The following is a 302-nucleotide window of genomic DNA, read 5'->3' on the forward strand; positions in this document are numbered from 1 at the left end:
CGCTCTAAGGGAGAGACATGGAGGCGGTGGGCGTGCTTTTCTAAGCGCATACGTATTGGGGATGGGGAGCGCGGGGCGGCGGCGTCTCCGCTTCCGCGCATGCGTAATGCGGGGCGGGTGGATGGCTCAGCGGCACTTGCCGGGTTTGCGCGGTGGGTGAGCCAGGAGCAGGTGGTGCCTAACGCCGCTGCCGCTCGCTCGAGTCAGCGAGCTAAGGATCCTCCCGAGCTCGGGGTGGGGGTTATAGGCCAGCCTCGGTGCTCCGGCCCGGCGGCTGGCAGCACGCGCCCCGGGGGGGGGGG

The sequence above is a fragment of the Phaethon lepturus genome, unplaced genomic scaffold, assembly GCF_000687285.1.
Source record: "Phaethon lepturus isolate BGI_N335 unplaced genomic scaffold, ASM68728v1 scaffold32055, whole genome shotgun sequence".
NCBI classification, from domain to species: domain Eukaryota; kingdom Metazoa; phylum Chordata; class Aves; order Phaethontiformes; family Phaethontidae; genus Phaethon; species Phaethon lepturus.